The following is a 21,714-nucleotide window of genomic DNA, read 5'->3' on the forward strand; positions in this document are numbered from 1 at the left end:
TCGATTCTGTGTCTACTTTTCTCTCTGCCCCTCCCCTGTTTGCACTTGCTCACGCTTTCTCTCTCTCTCATTCTCTCTCTCTCAAAACAAACATTAAAAAAAACACGACAAAGGAAAAAATGGGATAATGAAAAGCATTTCAGGATGGAAAGCATCAAACTTTTGGAAAACATCATATTCTCACATCTAAAACAGGACTCTAGCATCATATTCAAGATAAATTACTGAGTGCTGGAATATCTGATAGGTTGTATTCTTTGAGATATTCCAAAAATTAAGTAATATTTAAAAGATCTACAAACACATTAATGATAAATACCACCATTTAAAAGGTTCCTACTTATGTAGAATAATGCTTGTGAAGCATGTTTTAAGATGTCTGCTTAGTAATTCTTGTTTCAGGCCTATATATTTCTCTGGCACTTATCTAATCTGTCACTGTGGAACATTGTGACATTTAGTCTGCTCTCTTGATACATGGCTTATTTGATCTGGATTCTCAAGTGCCCTGCCCAAATAGAATTTAGATGGTGTTTTTAATCACTATCCAGTACTGACATTTTATTATGCAATTCCAGTGAACTCTTCCTCCTTCTTTTCGATGAGTGATATATGAGGTTTTCTTATGGCAGAGAATGAAAGACTCTTTATAAATTTCATCTTCAATAGAAGAGTCCTCTGTTAATACATATTTCATATGGTGTAGCAGTCAGTCTACTTTCCTTGGAGCTCTCTGCCACTTTCATGTTTGGAAGTTACTTTGGTGATCTCCTGTTCCATGATGTCATAATCCAAAAATTGGATATACATGTATGGACTGTCAAACACATTATCTCTCTTCTCAAACTATGCCTACAGTTTAATGCTATGTGTAGCTTTTTAAGAAAGCTCTTAATACAAAGTAAAAATCAGAAAGGAGGAATGACGGAAAGCTGGCATTCTATTTAAAATAAACAAAACACTCCCACTACTTTGGAGTCTTATGATTATTGATGTGGAAAAGTAGACACTTTCCACATTGAATTTATGTGGTATAAAGAATCACTAATTTCTAAACCACTCACAATATTTTGCCTTTTATTATATTAATGTCTATATTCATCAACTATATATTTTTAATTTTTTCCCAGGTTTTTCATTAATGTATACCTTCTTGGATTAATTTTCTTTTTCCAAAGTGGAAATATAATTTTTAAATTAAGCTGTGGTTCTCCATCTGTCTTTGAGTTACATATATAGGCTATTATCTACATTATTTAAAGTATCTTGATAAATACCAAGGAATATTCAAAAGAGTTTATGAAGGTGGTCAACTGTTGCGGTAAATTCTAATGTAAATTCTCTAAATAATCATTGAAAATCCAAGTGAAAGGTGAAAAAAAAATCAAATATAAATGGGAGTAGTTAAACATTGTGGTATATACACAAGTTAATATTTCACTTCATTCAATAAATACTTCTTGTGTTCCTACTGATTTTAAAGCCACACGATAAGAGCTGAGTTTGAGATAGGGAAAAGCCTATACCAGATACATTAAACCCAGTGCTTGCTCTCCATTTCAGTGACAAAAAGATTCAATCTCCAGAACAGTTGTTAAAGAAAGCAGATTTTTAAAAATTAAAACACATGATTTTAGGATTTATAATCTTTAAAATTTTTTTTTCTGTTTTATTTAATTTTGAGACAGAGAGAGACAGAGCACAAATGGGGGAGGGGCAGAGAGAGAAGGATACACATAATCTGAAACAGGCTCCAGGCTCTGAGCTGTCAGCACAGAGCCTGATGGGAGGCTTGAACCCACGAACCGTAAGATCATGACCTGAGCCAAAGCCAGACACTTAACTGACTGAGCCACTTAGGCGCCCCAAGATTTATAATCTTTTGTAAAGTACTGTACTTATTCTCATCTTTCTGCCATTTTTAATTGGTTTAGTTGTTTGTATCTTCAGTACTTATAGCAGTTGACTTGTATTTTGTGAGCAAAAACCTTGCCAATATCTGTATTGCAGATATTTCCTTCATTGTTTTGACTTGCCTTTACATTCTTCTAATGGTATATTTTAATGAACATTCTTGATGTTAATGAAGTTCAGTTTATCAATATTCTCCTTTAAAGTTATTGCTTTCCTTAAGGAAAATTTGTCTATTCCAAGTTCATGAAGACAATTTAAGTATATGATCCATCTGGAACTGATTATTACTGTTTTTAGAAAACATAAAGTCGTAATTTCTTTTTTAATTTTAATTTTCTTAATTTTAAAAAAATGTTTTTTATTTATTTCTGAGAGAGAGAGACAGCAGGAGCAGGGGAGGGTCTGAGAGAGAGGGAGATACAGAACCTGAAACAGGCTCCAGGCTCTGAGCTGTCAACACAGAGCCTGACGTGGGGCTCGAGCCCACGAACTGTGAGATCATGACCTGAGCCAAAGTCGTACATTTAACTGACTAACCCACCCAGGCACACCGTAATTTCTTTTTTTTATAATAAAGGTGTTTAATTCATCAATTGCTATTTATGAAAGAAAAAAAATTCCCTCCATTTTTTTTTCAGAAGAATTTCTTCCTAAATTTGATGACCATATTTGTATTTATTTATGGACTATCTTTTTAAGCCCAAAGGTCTTAAAAAGACCATTGCTTTTCATTCATTGCTTTAATTATTGACACTTAATGATAATTGTAGTCATATGGTAGTATAAATCACCAAGTTGTGTTTTCTTCAAGAGTATTTTGACTATGGCCCTAAGTAGTTCCATATTTAGTTTAAATCAATTTGTTATCTTTCATACATCGTTAAAATCATTCTGTTTAATCCTACCAAAATGCCTGCTGGAATATTTGGGGGATTTAATTGAACCCATAGGTCATTTCATGGGAACGTAAATTTCTAGGCAAACTCCATCTCTTCACATCTAATCATAGACCTTTATAAGAAGTATCATATTCCAGAGAAAACACTGAATGCTGGTATATATGATGGGTCATTTTCTTTGGGACTGTGTCAAAAATTAAATAAAAATAAATAGGCACTGAAAACAAATTAATGATAACATCATTAAAAATGTTTCCACTTAATTAAACTAATGCTTATGGATCTTTGATTTTTTTATAATATTAAAACTTTTAATCCATGATCATACTATAGTCCTCCACTGTAAATGGGTTCTATCTTTCTTTTTCTGAAGGATAGCTAACATTTACTAAAATGCATAAAATTAACTAAAGTGTACATTTCTGTACCTAGTAACCCTTGCCATATCAAGGAATAGAACATTCTTCCAGCATCCATTAGATTATCTCATGTACCTGATAGCCTCCAGCTCCTGCCTTAGTAAGCCACTCTTCTGATTTCTATAAATATCAGTTAATTATGTGGCTTTGTGAAAATAATTGAATGGAATTGAATTGAATTTGAAAAACAATGTAATCTTCTGTAAGGTCTCTTTTCCACCTGGTGATGGTAAGTACTATTTTCTCACCTTGTATCTCTACTGTAAATTTTTAAATTTATATTTGATCATAGTTTTTATTTTTCTTTCACTGGGTTTTGATTTGTAATTTTTATATACATTATAAATACTAATATTTTCATAGGTACCTGAACTTAAATATCCTCAATTTTATGTCTTTGATTTTGTTTGACATAGGCCTATTATTTAGTTTTTAAATATAGTTAAATATTCTAATCCTTTCAAATGTAGACTGTACATTTTATGTTCAAATAAGCTACCATATACTGGGGTAATCATGATTTCATGTATTTTCTTCCATACTTTAAAAAATGTATGCTTTTCATACAAAGATCCTTAACCCAATTAGTGTGTGTTAATACAGAACTTTTTAAAGGCATACTTCTGTTGGTAATACCAGAGTTTTCAATAATATAGAAGGAAGCTTTACATTAATTCCTCAAGTTGGAGGAAAACTTGGGAATTTCTATAAAAATCTTTAGTTTCACCTTTTTATAAGTTATGTTTCCTTCTACCTGAGTCTTAGATATAAATACATTTCTATTTATATAAAATAGTTCACCTTGTTAACACACTTGTCTTAGTCATTTCATTAAGGGTCCCTACTCTACTTCTCCAGTCAGAATGATCCTGCATAAATAAATATTTAATTCCTAGAAACTAGAGGCAGTATTTGAAGCAACATACACAGTGTCTGTGACTTTCACTCATAAGTTTCTCCATGGACGTTATGGTCATTCTTTGAGTCTAAACCACAGGAATCGTGGGTTTATTTATTTTGAGCTCAACAATGTGTTTAAAAGTATATTATTTAATGTTTTTGTGAATTTGTATGTATAGGTTTGTATTCTCTCATCAAACATATTGATCAATATAATACTTCCCTTAACTCTGGATTGTTTTCAGTTTTGTAATATACATTATTTAAATTTTATTTTTTATTATCAATGTCAAGTTATATTGCACCTCACTTAAAAATTGTCTTCTTTGTGGCATTTATCCTTATGGATTTCTTAGTGATTCCTTTGTGGTCACTTTTGTGACAAATGTTTATGAATATTACATGTGACCTCAAAAGGGAACAGTAGCTTTAAGTTGTTATTTGAGTTATTCAGTTATTTATACACTTATTAAAATATATATGTTTGGGATGTCTATTTCTGTAAAAACTTGTGTGCAAATGTTCTAACCTGATGATTTCCTAATTTTGTGATATTTTTTGTGATATTCATAATTTCATTTGTGAATATATATATATATTTGCTTCATGTATTCAGAGTCAGTTTTGCAGTATTTATACAATGATATAATTGATTGCTGTAATTTCTTAGTGCATTGTTTCCTTTAATTCATTAACTTCATATTAATATTGTTAATAATTAATTGACAATTTTTGTTATTAAACTCCAATTAATAAAAAGTAAGTGATCATTAAAATGATTATGGAATCCATCTTATTAATTAATTACTAAATTACTCTAATCTCTGCTAATGGACTTCATATTAAAACATAGTGATCTAATATTTAGTGTTTCTATGTGGGATTTGTATTTTGCATGGTATCATTTTTCATTGCCCTTATGTTCAGCCTCTCCGTGGCATCCTGTTTCAATGGGCATTCCAGCTTTTGCTGCACTTTGAAAAGATGCACAATTGAACCGGAAGCTGGGTGACAATTAGTACATCTGCTTACCCTATTTACATTAATACAAATTATTGATGGAGTTATGTTTTCTATCCAATTTTTAACATACCGACTTCTCTGTGGTAGTTCCTATTGACTGACTACACCAAACCCATACCTAGCCCTCTTTTTCCCTTCAAAGCAACCAATTACTGTCATTTACTACTTTCTTCAACCAGTAGATGCACACAGACCCAGGCATCTGAGAAGCAGAAGCAAATGTGGCACCATTCCCCTTTGCTCTTAATCTTGTTAAGGGCAAGGAGCCAGAAGCTGTGCCAACCATCGCACAGCTGCACACTGTGTGTGCTGATACACAGCTGCCTGCTGCGGGAGATGGGGGTGGGGGGACGGGAGGGGTGGTCGTCATCTACTCACTGAATAGCTGAACCAGTGCAAGCACATTCTGTCCCTCATCCTGCATTTTCATTTTCGGTCAGCATCGTGTTTTAATCACCCTATATTCTTTAATAAATTTAAGCGTAATTAAAACTTGAATTATACTTTTAAATTTAAGCCTAGTAGAGCTTAAATTACTCTTTTCTCTGGGATATGTTCCTTCACAGTGTTTCCTCTCTTACTGACCAGTTACCAGCATCAACTTGTTCCGCAGGCCAGAAACCAGGGATCATTTGTGGTTACCCACTCCCACTCTTGGCACATACATATTTGCTACTGACTTTTTCATTGTATATTCTATTCTTGAATTCCCCTCTGCATTCTGCCCTTTGATACTGTAAGAGTGTTTTGGTTTACCCTCCACCTTCCAGGCCCCTTTATATACACCTGTAATTGTTTTGAGGAAACTTGCTAAAATTCTACGCTAATTATGCCAGTCCTGTTATTAAAATTATTATGTGGGTCCCAAGATTTCAAAATGATTTTCACACTCCTTGTCTTAAACACACAATTTCTCAACAGGCTATCTCTGTTGAACTCCCCCTGTCTAAGCCCACCTTCAGTCCACATGCTGACCCCTCTTGAGTCATATTGGAGAATTAATTATCTTTTCTGAATATTGAACAATTTACCACTGTTGTATCTAAATATAGAATATTATTTCAAAAATATACTATCTTTTCTTGTACTCATAAAAGAAAACTAACTCAATCTTTCCCCAACTCAGCATCACTGTGAATTTCTACAAGCCTTCCTAGAAAAAAGAAAATACTCATATAGTGAATATTAGATGAATATGTGACACATAAGCTGTTAGTCCACATCTAGGGTACTTCCTTGTTCATAGCTAGTTCCCAGGGTACCAAGGTTGGGACATTCACTATGAGTGAATCTCTCGGCTTTCTAATATCTGGAAGTTAAGTGGCATTTTGGAAAAAAATGAATGTTTATTAAATATAACACAAATTGTGAACCATTTGAACTATTTTTCTCCCTTACAATTGTACTAAACATATATTTGCATTTTAACCCATTCATAGCTTCTAGACTTATCTAAGAACAGGTTGATGTTTCCTCTATTCATGTATAATAAGATAAGGGTTTGGCTGAGTTCTATGCAAGTATGTGTGCTCCTTATTGCCTTTCCACCTTGCAAAGAGAAAATGCAAGCACCTTAGAAATGCAGACATTTTATCAATTGGAAAATAGAGCGTACTTTTAAAGTTATTCCCCTGTTGTTTCAGATCAATTAATACATGTACAGTGCCTGTACATACATCTACATGTCGTAGATGCATCAGCCAGCATCTTGGAAGAAGGGGGAGGTAACTCAAAGTAGCAAATTTTGAGAAGAGTTTAATAAAGGGAAACCAAAAGGGAAAGTATAGGACCTTGGGGTGCTGTAATTACCCAGAGCTCTTAAAGTGCTGTGAGGCAGCAAGGTCACTGGAAACCACGCAAGTTAGCTATAGGAGAGAACAGCCTTTTGAGAAGCTGATGTTTCTTGTAGGGCCACAGCAGGCCTACAGCAACTACCGGAGCAGTGAGCCAAGATAATGAATACTACTGAGTTAACTTTCCTGTGTCTCTTAGATCTAGTGTTCCCAGTGCTCTGGACATCAGATGCAAGGGATCCCATGGGGTCTATACAGGTTAGCTTCCCAGAGCAGACAACAGATAACAAAATGGATTATGAATTGAGAGTCACAAAGAAAAGATCTCCAGAACAGTCTACTCCATTACCCCCTCAGCATTCATCCTTACATTTTATTATGTTGAAAATGTAATTTTTACAACACAGGAGAACTTGAAGTTCCAGAAGCTACCACATCAGCATTTGCTGATGTCAACTCAGTTCAACTTCCCCCTGAAACTGAATATATTAGACATCATTAGTGTTCTCCATATAAGGCAGTGGGGTTAAGGTGATGTACTCATTAATATAGTAAGTACAGTCTTCGCGTCAGTGGATGAGAAGAACTGAATTTGTAATTATGTCTCTATATTACTAGTACTTTCTACTACTTCACTTTCCCTCAAGTAGCTGCTCAGTTGAATGGCTATTTTAACCAATGGGGGGAACTTCACTTTCATCTTTGGGAATTATTTTTTATTTGAATTTGCCTCAGTTTTCTATTAACTGGGATTATAAAGTGAGAAAGTAGTAATAGGCATCCTGAATAAATAGCTTATTTGGTTCTGGATGCTGTCCTGCTGTTTTCCATAGTGTAGCAGAAATCAATTTTCTTCAGGTGACTGAGAGGAATGTCCCTGATGAGCACATAGTCTCCTTCTCTTAGTGTTCAGTCAACAACATGAGAATCTCTGTCTGGACTGAATTCATTGGAATTCTGATGGTAGTCCTCAGAGAGAATATACCTTTACTAGGCTCAAAGATGTCCAAGATAACGAATTCAAAACATGTGAGGCTGAAAAAAATTCTCCAAATAATTTTCAGGGAAAATTACATAATTAGTCTCCCCATTCCTTGGTTCCCAGTACTATGCTTTCTGCTAATGGAAGAGATGAAATATCAGATGCTGGTTTATGGCAGTTGCCATATCCTATAGATTGACATCTCAATTTTTCATGTGCTCTAACTTCTGATTTCCTCACCCTTCTAATAGCTTGTTTTGTGTGTGTTGTTGTTGTTGTTGGTTTTTTGTTTTGTTTTGGAGCGTTTTCTGTTTTGGTGATGGAACACATGAAAATCAGTTAATTCTGTGAGTGTGAATTCATTGACACATTCAGTTCTTGTAAAATGTGTCTTGTAAAATGTGTGTGAATCTACAGAGATAGATAAGGTAATTGCTACGGAATCAAGTTCCCTCCCATGCTCCCTCAAAGATGATTTGTGCAATCTACTTTCCACCAACTGGTTAGCTATTTTTTTCTGGGTAAATGGGAATGCCTCAGGGATTCAGTTTTCGCTCCCACTGTGAGCATGTCACACACGCAGGTGTGGTACTATCCATATTACCCTTGATAAGAAGTTCATGTTGCTGAGCTCCTGCCTATCCACTCTCCTTGCTTCAGTTACACGTTTACAAGAGGCCATTAAGTAAGGCAGAGAGCCTGGGGAAAGAAGCTGATATTTATACTGCTGGTCATTATATATATATGATAACCACATTCTTTCTTTGCATTAGATGCTTTCATAAACATTTATGTGCAACATATATATCTTCATGCTTCATGGTCATGCATCCATACATCACCAGTTCCCTAGACTTTCCACACCATGTTCCAATATTCAGGGTTTCATTTGTTTGTTTGCCGCTGGTCACCTAATCAAAACACTAAATATTGTTCATGAATTCCATAAATCTATCCATAAAGAAATATTTCCCTTCTCCATTGTCTTTTAGAGCTCCTCCTGAGTGTGGCCGCAGAGAAGTCATTTACTTTTGACTGATAGTGGCAAAATGTGCAGATATATTCACAAATCAGTTTCTCACTGTTTTCTGTTTCATTAATTTGAGCAGAGGCCATATGTGTGAGCTTGGTGGAAAGAAGAAAAGTGAAAACGCAAAGCAAAAAAAAAGAAAAACAAAAACAAAGCAAAAGGAAAGTAAAAGCCAAAGGGGATCGAGTTCAGGAATCTCTGACCTCTGCACAACTAGCTTTTTCCCCCCTGAATTTTAGGAACTACTCAGGCCTATGATTTTATCTTATTGTATTTGTTTTCTATTTCCACACTAACAAATTAATCACAAACTGAGTGGCTTAAACAGTACAAATTAATTTTCTTATAGTTCTAGATGTCAGGATTCCAATAATCAAAGGATTGAGAGAGTTGTGTTTTTTTTTTTTTTTTTGAAGGCTGTAGGGGAGAGTCTGTTTCCTTGACTTTTCTAGCTTTGAGAGGACACCTGATTTCCTTGGCTCATGGAACCACCCTTCATCTTCAAAATCAGCAGTGACTTCTAATTCTGTCATCTCATTTTTCTGACACTGAAACTCTTGCCTTCCTTTTATTAGGACCCTTGTGATTACATTGGTAATCACGATCTGCAGGACAATCCCATACAGTCCAGCATAACTTTTCAGTCTCAAGATCCTTAATTCAGTCATATCTACAAAGTTTTTTTGCCCTGTAAGGGAACATCTTCACAGGCCGACTTCAGTATGAGCCACACATAGCATTTCAAGTGGAGAATAATAGGTCAGTAGGAAAGGTCATGGTCTTTTCCCCAAATCCTATGATTTAGGACTCCCAATTCTTTACTGAGGTTTATCAAGGCTTCATGAAAATTATCTCTCTAACACAGACACTTTCAACAACAGTTATTTTTTGAGTATTAAGGTCCAAGTGTCATGTAGTTAACATAGCAACCTGGATCTATTACAGAATCCTTCTTGATCTGGGGCAGCTCAAAATTAGCCGCCTTTCAATTACCTAAGAAGTGGTTGGAATGGGATGGCCAAATGTGATATATATTGCCTTCATAATCCATAAACAAGATTCTATTGTGCTTATTTACTGGGTGCGCTGTCCTTATTTTTTGATGGTGGTTGTTGAAAGATGCCAAAATTTTTCTTTCTTTCTGCAGCATTAGAAAACATGCCCCCCACCCCCCGACCACTTGACTCCAAGACATTTCAATCTTACAGATCCCTGAATACTGAAGAGTCTGTTTGTTACCCTTTGGCATCCTGTGTTTTACTAAGGATTTAGGATGCTGGCTACTTCCTGTGTATCTGTTTTGGAATGCTCATACAACTAGAAATATCATGAAGCAGTGTTGTATTCTGTATAGTATCAAGACAACACATGTCCTTAGTCTGGAACATTTTATGACAGGGAGATGGGAGTTGACATAGCCCTGAAAAAGACAGGAAGGATATACTCTTGTATTTATCATGTAACAGCAGACTGCTTATGTTTTCCTTTGCTGGCAGAGATAGGGGGAAAATGCATTTAGATTTCAATAGCTGTATACCAGGTGTCAGGGTCTGTGTTAATTTTCTCCAGGGGAGATACCATATCTGGAAATGCAGCTGTGCTTGGAATCACTACCTAATTATGTGGGTGATAATCGGCTGTCATTCTCATTGACACATCTGGCTTTACACTGTCCAAATAGGCATATTAAATGGGGATGTGGTAGGAATTAGCCCTCTTGCATATTTCACGTTATTGATGGTGGCACTAATCTTTATAATTCCTCTAGGGGTGTGATATTTTTGTTTTGTTTTGTTTTGTTTTGTTTTCTAGTAAGTCAGGGTTGGGCAGGTGTGATTTCACTGGCGTCTACTTGTCTCTTCCTACAATAAGAGTCCCCTCTCTCTCTACGGACTGAAAAACCAATCTGGGAATTTTGACAGTTACTTCTTATGTTTTCACTATCTATATAGATTTTGGGTTGAGAGGAACAACTACAGAATGGATCTAATATTATACTGTAGGTGACTTGGGCCTAGAGTCTATAAGTTCCCACTTCATTAGTTTCCAGAAAGAGTTCAAAGCCAGGAGACAATAATCCCTGAAAGATTCGGATTTATTTTCCTCTTGAGAAAGTTTGGAGAAAGATTCAAGTATATATACCATGCAGCAAGGTTCTTCCTCAACTGAACTCTGGCTCCCGCTCAATCCAGATGCTGTAAGTCTTTGAATTCCCTTCATTTTTTAAATGAGTGGAGAGGCTATGAATCTGCATTACATAATTCAGGTAAACTGTCTCCCTCCCAGTTCTAAAATATTTTCTTATTATATGTGTCAGTGTATACTATATTATTTTGGAAATCTCATTCATTTCTAAAACCCCAGCAAATAAGTTACCCAGCACTCTATCCTTAAAGATCAAATAAATGAATAAGTAAATGATCCATACCATGTGGCTTATGCTGTAATACTTTTCTATCATGTATCTAAGAGTTAAAGGCTACCACCTGGCCTCTATTCACAAACAATTTAATCATTCCCATTGAGATCAAGCAACCCAGTTCCATTTTTGCACCTCTCACTGTCATCTCCATCTTACAGAATTCAGTATCCATAGGGACTTTCAAGAATTCTGGTGGCCTTCATTTGTAGCAATATGGATGGAACTCGAAGGTATTATGCTAAATGAAATAAGTCAGAGAAAGACAGATACCATATATTTTACTCATATGTGGAACAGGAGAAACTTAGCAGAGGACCATAGGGTAGGGGAAAAGGAAACAATGGTTAAGGAGAGAGAGGGAGGCAAACCACAAGAGACTCTTAAATATTGAGAACAAACAGGGTTGATGGGGGTGGGAGAGAGGGGAAAATAGATGATGGGCATGGAGGAGGGCACTTGTTGGGATGAGCACTGGGTGTTACATGGAAACCACTTGACAATAAACTATAATAAAAAAAAGAATAAAAAAAAAAAGAATTCTAATGGCCTCTCATCAGAGCATTTCTCCAGCCTTGATAAAGAGTAGATTTATTTCAGATTATCTCTCCCACATCATATGAATAAAAGGTAGCTGACCAGATTACATATTCCAACCTTCTCTTCCCTAAAATTTTGGGCCAGTTGTATTAGAGAATAGAGCGATATATTGAACTGTCAATCTCATTAATTATAGGTGATTACTTAATTTTTTTGAAGTTTATTCATTTTTAAGCGAGAGACAGAGACAGAGTGTGAGCAGGGGAGGGGCAGAGAGACAGAGACAGAGACAAAGAGACAGAAAGAGAGAGAGAGACAGAATCTGAAGCAGGAGCTAGGCCCTGAGATGTCAGCACAGATCCTGACACAGGGCTTGAACTCATGAACTGCAAGATGGTGGTCTGAGCTGAAGTGGGATGCTTAACTGACTGAGCCACCCAGGTGCCCTTGTAATATAGCCTTTCATTTATTTCGTTTTGTTTGTTTTAGTGCTATCTTGACCCAGTTTGAGGCCCTATACTCCTTTTTGAAGAGCTAAGATTTAATCAACACAGCCACTTCCCTTACGGATTCTCATACTGCAGGCCACTAGGACACACCCTAATTACCCCAGGACTGGGTACTAGACAACTGGGGTTAGGCCTTATGCCCAGGAATCCACAACATTATTTAAATTAGCTAATCCATAGAGACCCAGGGCCAAACCTAGGTAACCCCTCTCTACTCACTGTATATAAAGTGCCCCCTAAGCTCCAAATTGCTGTTACCCTGTCACCGGTTCAGCTCCCTATGTGACCCTGCCTAGGTGTCTTCTCTACTTGACACTAAATAACAAGAGTTTTGCCCCTCATGTACTTTTGAGTGTTTTTGGGTTGTGTTACATCATCAAAGGAATCTTTAAAGCTTATAAAATATTGGCACTATGAGCAGAATGGTGTGACCATGACCACTGACTCATCCATAACCTCTTGGAGACTAGCTCTAATTTCTGAACTCCAGCCACTAAGACACTTACACAGCTGGGTCACCGTAATGCAAGAGGAGTGATGAGCCACTTGAACCCCATTTTCCAGACAGCATTCAAGTGGGTTTTGGTCACAGCCTGTATTTTCATAGAGGCCTATTCCAAGACTCCTAACATCTTTCATTTTGATATTTCTTTATTATTATTTGAGACAGAACCCTGGTTTATCCATTTTTTATCCCTTTAAGAAGAATGGGTTGGTTGGGCTACCCCATGGTAGTGAAATGGTACCCTATTCTCACTGGTGATAACACTCAGTTGGGGATAGCAGCTACCTATCTTCTTTGTTGCCACATACCCAGCTGCTGTAACCAGCAAAATACAGGATCTCCAGATCCTCAGGAGTACTGTGGGTGATACCCTTAAAGACCAGTAGCCCAGTGTTTAAATCAAAAGGTGCCTCTGGTGCAAGAGGAATATGTCATTCTTGTATCTCCCATCCCAAACCCAACACCTGCCAAAGTTACTTGACAATGCAAGGCCCCTGGTTGAGGTGCTTGAACCTTAGGGAGTGCTTCTCCATGTTAACATGCCACGGGACTGAGAATTCATTGTGCACAAAACACACACACACAAACACATGCAACATACACACACATGTCTGGGAATCTCTTGCCTCACAGATTTATGGAAATGATCAATCAAGTCTGCATATCTCTACATATTCTAGGGTCACAATATAAAGTCTCATAGGACACTCCTTATCCCCTTGGAGTTTCAGACATTGCTAACAGAAACCAAGGAACACATGTCACCTCTCTGAATACACAATGCTGTGCACTTTAAAAGGCATGCAATAGAATGTTCATCTCCCCAGGTGGTCCTAGGCAGCCAGTTAAATAGAGATACATAAAGATTTCCTCAAACAATTCGTGTTTATCCTCCAGCCTGGCAAAGGGATTCCTAAATGGGTTTCTATCTTGTCCAAGGCCTTAATCTCTCTTAATTCAAAGCCTCTCAGCTGACTTTCATTTCACACCAACTATAAAAATACATTTCCTTTGCTATTTAAAAGGGGGGCATGACTCTCTGTCATGTGTAAAGAGGCTAATTATGTATGAGGCTCTTTAGTAATAACTGTCTCTATATTTATGGATGTTTTCATCCTGGTTTGGTTCCACATGGGGCTGGAAGTCCAATCAAAGTTGCATTCTCTCCTGGGTCCTGTTACACATAGATCATCCCTCTAGTATGGAACCCATGTGAACCTACAGGTCAACCACCTACAAAACCTCCTTAGTATTCAGGTTATAAGGGTGGTTACTTAATCCAATCTCTCCCTCAAATCCTCTACAGGAAATTAGAGTGTAAACTCCCAAAAAGGGAGATTAAAAAACCCTGCTTCATAAAAATCACATTCATAAATAAAAATAAAATCAATACCATATCTCATAATTATAAAATCAGACAGCTCTTCCTTGGTAATAATACGTGCTGGAGAAAAGTCAACATTAGGCAATGAAAAAAAGCTATCAAGTGGAGCTGCACACACTTCTGTTTACTGCTGGTCTTGTTGTTACTCGTCTGGGTTCACTCAATCGGTTTGGGATCTAGAGCTCCAAACCCTTCAAGTAAGCCATTATTTCAACCAAATATGGCAAATACTAAGGCCCACATGCCATCAGATTTTGTTAATACAGGCACTGTAGACCAAATATCTTGTTCACTTGCCTGTCAGTCACCATACTGACCAATGAGGCTTAGAGCCCATGGTAATTGGTTCAGTAGATGGTCTACCTACAGAAAGGATCAAAGACCTACTGATGTCTTGATTGTATTTTTGTGGGACGCTAAGCAGAGTACCCAGGTGAACCACTTCATACTGGGTCTTCTGAACTGTAAACTGTAAGATAATACATTTTTGTTGTTTTTAGATGTCAGGTTCATGTTCAATTGTTGTGAAAGCAATAGGCAATTGAAATTATACATATAAGTATCTATAGCTATACACATATATGTGTAATATATACACATATTTTATATATATGAAATGATGAGATGGAGAGAGAAAAATGGTATTCAGAGATGGACAGCATATTTTAAAGATAGTTATAGACATACTTTATTTAAGAAACACTGCATTTAGTTAAGTTTCTCAGTTACCTACAATGGATTCACTCTGGATAGAATCCAGATAAACAGAGAAGCAACTTTTTAAAAACTTTAAAACATTTTAAAAGATATTAGGAATTTCAGAGTCTCCAAGAAATCTAGAAGCTAATATTATATACAACAAGATCAATACATTGGGACATTAATAATTACAGTACCAAGTTTGTTGTTATCTGCATCAATACTATGGCTTCTTCAGGTCATATTAATTACTCTCAGGGTTACTGGCCAAAAACCGGTATGGTGGCCTCAGATGATCATACCACCACACACACTAAGGCATGGTTTCCATGTGTGAATGAAATATTTGATTCTCAATGCCTGAGACCAAGCAACAAAGGAAACTATGAGAATCAGTTCTAGTGTATGTCTTAGGAAAGTAATAGATATTATATGAGAAATAATCCAAATACATGTAGGGCTTTGTAACTACAACAGCAATTAAAAAAAAAGTACACTCAAACTCTAATACTTCCTATATTCTTAGATTCAGAGTTGCTGTTAAATGTCACAAATACATTATTGGGGAAATGCTTTTCATAAAATTAAGCTTATTAACATTAAATAGGGGCACCTGGGTGGCTCAGTCAGTTAAGCATCTGACATCAGCTCAGGTCATGATCTCATGGTTCCTGAGTTCCTGATTCGAGCCCTGTGTCATATTCTGTACTGACAGCTCAACGCTTGGAGACTTCTCCAGATTCTGTGTGTGTCTCTCTCTCTGCCCCTCCTCTACTCACGCTCTCTCTTTAAAAATAAACATTAAAATTAAAAAAAAACAAACATTAAATCTTTTTTCTTTATTTCCAGTAATGTTTTATTTTTCAAAGATTTTATTAAAGGTCATTACAGAGCAAAATACAGACTCCAGATCTAGCTGCTAAGGTGACCCTGTTATGCTGTGGGTAATGGCTGTGGCATAGCAGGTGGGTCTGACTTCCCACCCTTCTGGTCTGAGTTGGGGTAGTGGGAAATATCTCATCTTTGGGTTCTACAATTGTCACATGACCTGGCAGGGGCTTATTAGGGCCAGTCTTACCACCGGTGTCTCAGGGAAGCATGATCTTTACTTTGATGCCCAGCATACCCTGTCTGAGCAGTGCCAATGTAGGAGTTAACAGAGTCCCCACTGTGAATCATCAGGCCATCCACACCTTCATGGATTTTGCCATCTGACCTTAGAGTTTCCCAGACACCACCACCTCACAGCCTTTGGCCCCACTCTCCTTGATGAACGGTAGCACACACCACAGCAGGCCCTCCGCACAGCAAGGTCTCCTCGGAATTTGTAACACATAGACTCTGCTTGGGCAATACCACACAGACTTCCTTTTTTTTTTTTTTAACACTTTTTTTAATGTTTATTTATTTTTGAGATCGAGTCCAAGCAAGGGAGGGGAAGAGAGAGAGGGAGACACAGAATCTGAAACAGACTCCAGGCTCTGAGCTGACAGCACCGAGCCTGATGTGGGGCTGGAACCCATGAGCTGGGAGATCATGACCTGAGCTGAAGTCAGATGCTTAACCGACTGAGCCACCCAGGTGCCCCCTACACAGACCTCTTATGGCCACCTTGTCAGCATAAATCTCTACACTGCATAAATATTCTACAAGGAAACCAAACCTCTTCTGAACCACAGTGGTCAATTCTTGAATCCATAGGCCTTTCTCACCAAGAACATCCTGCATCCTGTTGGCCAAGAGAATGATTTCTGTCCTTGCTGGTGTAACTCCGACCCCAACCCAGGAGTAGCTGTCTTCAGCCAGCTGTGAGTGAGAAATTCATCCAGTTAAGCTTTGAAGATGCCATCAATGACAACTTCCTCTTCTTGGAAATCTGCACCATCAGTATCAAGGAACTCCACCACCTTTATAAGATGTTTCAAAATATTTTAACCTAAATGGAATTAGTAGGAATATACAAGATAACATTTGTGTAAAAATATTTTCCAACCAATGAAATCTACATGATGTATAATACAGGATTTTCAACATTATCCTAAATTAGGTGCTAAAGTTAGCTTTATATACATTATATAGTTAATAATTATAATAACTTTAAAAAAATGTTTTATTTATTTCTGAGAGAGAGAGAGACAGTGTGAAAGGGGAGGGTCAGAGAAAGAGGGAGATACAGAATCTAAAACAGGCTCCAAGCTTTGAGCTAGCTGTCAGCATAGAGCCCGATATGGAGCTCGAACCCACGAACCATGAGATCATGACCTCATGATAAGCCGAAGTCGAACGCTTAACCAACTAAGCCAACCAGGCACCCCAAATAATTATACTATTAAATAACATTATACATTTTTGGAATTCAGACTCTCAGTTTATATATTTAGAGAGGTAAATATAAGTAGCCAAATGTTTTGGATTTCAGTTCAGGGAAAAAAATCAATTCCAAACCTGTAAGACATTAGTTTGAAATGATTTTTCCTCCCTTTATTCTAAGATTCTTAGCAAATCTCATTTTTGTAATAAGAACTGAATTATGGCCTTTTCACATTTTGTATCACAACATAACTCAGTGCGTGTTTTTCAGGACCATAATTTCTAACCATGTATTTTGCTTACAGATTCACTTGTGAAATCTCATTCTTTTTACATATCCTGCATCGAAACAGGCAGTTTGTTCTTACCTGCAAATAATGTATTGATACTAATAATGAAATCATCTAACAAGGAAATCATTCCAAAGTAATATTTCTTGGGAGTTGAATTAAGTTATTAGAATGTTGTTACCAAGGATTAAAGTTCTTCATCCTTTACCCTTTCTGGGATTAGAGCAGGAATAACTTTTCTTCTGTGATCAAAGGTAAAGCCATATTTTTAAAATTACAGAGTCAAATGATCTTAACCGAAGTGATTATTTGAATTTGCAGCAGTGGCAGTTTGACTTGTAAAGAGATAGGATAGAATTTGAAAAAATAAAACAAAGAAAACCTTTTTCAGGTATCTCAAGGAAAATTCTGTGTAGTTTGGATAAACTGTCTAATAACTATCTTTGCACCTAGTGAGAAGCAAAAACAAATTTACACTGCAGATTAAATAAGACAGCAGGGTGTGTGTGTCAACTTTTGTAGCCCCAAACCTCAGGAAAATGACATTGAGTAAGGAATATAGTGGTAACACAAGTATCCAAGTTGTCTCAATTGGGCACTTGATAAATGTAAAATCACCATTTCTTGTACAGTTATATTGTATAACCTTCAAATGTGACACACCGAACTTCCCTTGGGCATAACCATCCTATGCTAAACATGGGCCCATATGCAATGTAGTTTCGTGATCTTACTTAGGTGTGGCAAAGCCGAGGCAATGCTTATTGTAGTTTCAAATGACTGCTGTGTGAAAATATTTGTATTCAGAAGTTTATTCAAAAAGCTTACAGCAACAATTTTTTTTTTTTTTAAGATTTAAGTTTACAAGCTTTATAGCTCTGGGGAGCTTGTTAATAAGCCCAGGACTTATCTTACAGTTTGAGTTAAATGTTGAGATAGACAAAATTCCACCGTGGTCTCCTGTGACCCACACTTTTATATAATCCTTCCCAGGAGGGTGGGCAGAGCCTATGAATATTATGGAGTATCACTCCTGTGATTAGGTTACTAATCAGCTCACTTTTTGGTAAATAGAAGATTAATCTGGGGGTGGGGGTGGGGAGGGTGACCTAATCCTGCAACATCTTAAACTAAGTGTCATGAGAGTCTCCTGTTAAACTTGAAGTGGAACACAAGTGGCCCGGTTATGAACTACATGTAGAATTCTACCCATAGGGCTTTAGTCCTGCAGCCACAAGGAAAATGGTTCCTGCTAACCCTGTGGGAGCTCAGAAGAGTACTGAGCATGAGATGAGAAAAGAGCTTCCATTGGTTCTTTGATTTTAACCTGGTCAGAGCCTGAACTGAGGACCCTGCTAACTCATGCCTGGACTCCTGATCCATGGAAACTATGAGATAATATCTGATTTTCTCAGCTACTAAATGTGTGGTAATTTGTCATAAAGCAATAGAAAACACAATAGTGTTTTACAAAATGTCTTATGATAGCTAGTGTTCTAAAAATAGTTGGTAATTACAACAACTCAATTTCTCGGCAGAGTATGGATTGAAGAATGTGAATTTCCATAGTGATAACATAACTGAGTAGAACAGACAATAGAAGACAATAGGGAATTTTAGGATGTGTGCAGAATTGAGGGGTCAACTCTAATTCAGCAACTGGCAATGATGTTAAATGTGGCCAAATATTACATTTTTTTAAAAGCCAACCAAAAATATCTAAGTTTTTGATTGTGTGTTTGTTTATAATGTGAAATCAGTTGGCAGTAACATCTGTCACCCTCTGAAAAAAAAATAAATCTATGTGGACCAAAAATAAAAAAAAAAAACAAAGAAAAAAAAGAAAAATAACAACACAACAGTGTTTTATAACCTGTGGTATAAAGTTTAAGAATAAATACATTTGCTTAAATTCTCTTTTTTAAGATAATCTTCGTGAATGTTTGTCCATATGTAAACCCTTGTACCTCTGTCTCATTTACTCCTCACCCCCCATTCATTTATTTACAAAAGAAATACTCACTGAGTATCTATTATGGGACAGACACTGTTCAATGCATAATGTACAAAGAATACAAAAATATCCCAGCCCACATGCGGTTTATTTCTAACAGCACTAAACATGGAAAAATTAATTCAAGTGTATAGAATGTAAATTTTGATAAGACCTGTAAGTGGGGGGGGGGGGGGGGANCAAGCAGTTTCCTATGTGCTAGACCAACAGAGTAAAGAGGATACAGTGCTTACTCTCAAAGAGCTTATTATTTGGTGAAATTGACATACAGGTAACCAGAATGGATTCCAATAAGTATTTGTGATGCATGACAGGACACAGCAAAATACAGAAAATTAAGGAAACATGCAGGAATGCCGAGAGTAGACTCTGAGAGTTCCTAAAATGTGTGTAAGCTTCCAAATATTTGCTAGAAATTTTAATGAAATAACCTCTAAGTATCTTTTGACTCTCTGATCATCTCTAATTTAAAATCGAAGATCCTTGTGGTCTGAAGGAAAATCTTTTCAAATTCTATATAAGAATTCATCCTATAAAAGTGGAGATTTTTATAACATCCCATGAATCCTTTGGACAGTAATTTTCCCCATAAACTTTCACATACAGTCATGCCTAGAAAAACTTGGTTCATGGAAAGCATGGAAAGAGTGTGGTTCTGAACTTTGCAACATTTCCAGAAGCACAACAATTCTAAAATTTCATTTTCAGAGTCACTGGAAGACAAAGGTGAGCTTAGATGTTTCAAATATGTTCTCCTGATGTCAGGAGTCTTTAAGCTGTTATAATTACACATAAGATCACTCTTGAATCATGGAAAGGACAAGGAGATAGAAGGGATCTAGTCTTGGTGGAGTAAATAGTCACTCCAGGGAGAACAGGATCGCCCCCAGAAAGGAAAGTGATCTATCCAGGATGGCAGTAGAACAGGGTTTAAGTACTAGTGAAATTCAATAAAGAAGCCACAAAGTTTGCCAGAACGACTTATACATGTCCGTTTACAGAAAGCTCTACAAAAATTAAGTTTATAAAAATAAATTAATTGTTTTTCTCCTTGGAAATCAAGGGCTGTGTCTCTTGATGACAGTGGCCCTGGAAGCCATCTGAGAAGGAAAGAGGGAAGCTCAGGAGACACACAAACTCTTGTCCCAGGTAGGCTTCCTAGTATGAGTGGAGCTGCACAAAGTGGCTACTTTCTCCAGTGTAGCGAGAGAAGCCCAGCCAGGGAGTGGTAAAGCTTGAACGCTTTCTTTCCTACCTCCATGGCTTCCTGGGGAACCTCTTGAAATAGTTAAAGAAAATTCAGTTAACTCAAATCTGAGTAACAAAAATGGAGTGTACTTTCAGTAAAGATAGAATTATATGGACAGGATTTGGTAAGAAAAAAAAGTGTTTGTCTACTACTTTCAAACTTTTAAGGATTCTCTTTCAAAGGTGGTCCTTGCTGGAAACCAGAGGGGGTATTTTCAACCAGTGTTTAGCAGTAAATGAATTACAAGTTAGGTGACTTGGTAATCACAAAATTCTCTTTTTTAGAGATATTTTATAGTAAATCGTGACCATGTTAAAAGTTTACATGTGTTTGCCTTCCAATTTAACAGTATTGTTTAGTTTCAAAAACACTTTCTGCATCTTCTACAAATATCTGAAAGGTTTTCTGACTCCAAAAACAATGAGGAAATGACTAGTTTATTAAAAACAGAAGACTGAATAAATTGCTTTCCTAAAGGACAGCACAAAGTAATTATGTATAAAGGGTTAAGATCTGGAACAAATTTAGCAGGATATAATAGTTAAATGTTGGCCTCTACAACCTACAGTATTGGGGGATTTATATAAAAAGTAAGCCATTCATTATCAATAATTGGTCATTTTTTAGAAAATATATTAATGCACCCAAAGCAATCTACACATTCAATGCAATTCCAATCAAAATTGCACCAGCATACTTCTCAAAACTAGAGCAAACTATCCTAAAATTTGTATGGAACCACAAAAGACCCCGAATAGCCAAAGTAATACTGAAAAATAAAACCAAAACGGGAAGGATCACCATCCCAGACTTTAGCCTCTACTACAAAGCTGTC

At 36.6% G+C, this 21,714-nt stretch overlaps 1 protein-coding gene and 1 pseudogene across 2 annotated transcripts in view; one reads left to right on the forward strand and one right to left on the reverse strand.

Moving 5' to 3' along the window:
- Window positions 1-21,714, forward strand: part of LOC144216064 (uncharacterized) — a 224,854-nt gene that overhangs the window by 86,785 nt on the left and 116,355 nt on the right. The gene's annotated exons all lie outside the window — the stretch shown is intronic.
- LOC144216063 (small ribosomal subunit protein uS3 pseudogene) lies at window positions 15,950-16,901 on the reverse strand (annotated as a pseudogene).

This window comes from Crocuta crocuta, unplaced genomic scaffold (genome assembly GCF_008692635.1).
Source record: "Crocuta crocuta isolate KB4526 unplaced genomic scaffold, BGI_CrCroc_1.0 scaffold439, whole genome shotgun sequence".
NCBI lineage: Eukaryota > Metazoa > Chordata > Mammalia > Carnivora > Hyaenidae > Crocuta > Crocuta crocuta.